Source organism: Dipteris shenzhenensis, chromosome 10 (assembly GCF_047967505.1).
Source record: "Dipteris shenzhenensis isolate YYH24624 ecotype China chromosome 10, Dip_SZ_1.0, whole genome shotgun sequence".
Classification (NCBI taxonomy): Eukaryota; Viridiplantae; Streptophyta; class Polypodiopsida; order Gleicheniales; family Dipteridaceae; genus Dipteris; species Dipteris shenzhenensis.
In genome coordinates this window covers 38,944,252-38,945,702 of record NC_141605.1, presented here as the reverse complement: position 1 = coordinate 38,945,702, position 1,451 = coordinate 38,944,252, and positions in this window count along the sequence as shown.

Here is a 1,451-nt window from a genome sequence, read left to right as displayed (position 1 = left end):
CTAACCCTTAAACTCTTTCTAAACCTTCCAACCCCCAATGGAGGTGGAAGCCTCCATTACCCTAACCATGTTGATGAACGTTCCTTTCACACATGCACGCGCAACATTTTCTTCCCACACTTAAGCCTACGTCTCTCACCGAAATATGACATGAGGTCCTAAGCGCTACACTTATACTACAAACAATGACGCCAATATATATGTAGGTGACAAAAAGCCTTGGAACCCTACATACCTAGAACACCCTGCTCTTCCTGCTACAGAAGCCGTGGGAAAGAGCCAACAATTGAAATAGAGAAAATAAGCTTCTAAATGGAAAGAAAAAGAATGTGATTCTGGTATGAAACTCTACTCTTAGCATAGCAAAAGCCCTATGTAATTAAAAAACATTGTACAATGTTTGGTCAATAGTCAAACCACTAGGAACACTAGATGACCATTGTGGAACCACCAAGAGCCATAGGAAACCAATGTGAAACCAAACCACCATAAAACCTCGAGAACCACCATGCTTGTTTGAGTCAATGGTCAACCACCACACTTGTTTGAGCCATTGCATTGGTTTGGGTCAACCACTGTGCTTGTTTACAATCACCATCCACCATCAAGAACCATTTCACAACCATTGTGAAAAATTTCAAAGTAAACATTCTTGTTTGGATCAATGGTCAACCACCATGATTGTTTGGGAAAAAACCTCAAAATTTAGAGATTATGGTTAGGTTTTCCAACAATAGATTACCCTAAAGTAAAATAACTTCATATGGTTGCCTTATGATTTCATAAACACTCATGTGGGGTTACAGAAAAAATCATGCTCTTTAATTTAAATTGTGTAATACCTTGTTTCAATCTCTAGATTGAAATTATAGTACCTTGAAGCTTGCTATATGAATAGCTCTACATGTGCACAATTTTATCTATTGAGCCATACAAGTTCAACGAATCACAAATATATTAGGGGAGTTGAAGCTATTGACCCTCATACACTAGGTACATGAATTGAGTGCTAATTTGAATGCTAAAAATTCCTTAAGACAACCACGTTGCACCATTTAATGTGTTCAAATTAATTTGATTTTGGCCATAGATTGTACTTTCTATGACTAGCCTTGATAGGCATTTGGTCACAACTCACTAGGGACACTCAAATGCATAAAATCTAGGTGGTTGATATACTTGCAATCAACTGATTGATGACACAGTCTAATTGATGCCTTAATATGCACTGAAATCAAAGATGGAAGTCAAACATCACGCTCTTGAAAGTAGATGGTTGACACCATGAGTCAAAATTGATGTTATGTGTGGGGGTTAAAGGTCACTGTGCCTTTACCCCAGTTATGTACAATACTCAAACACATACATAAATGAATGAAAAAGAAGATTAGGGTGGTTTTGCACCCACCAAAACTTGTGTGGCTCTCTGTCTCTCTCTCTCTCTCTCTCTC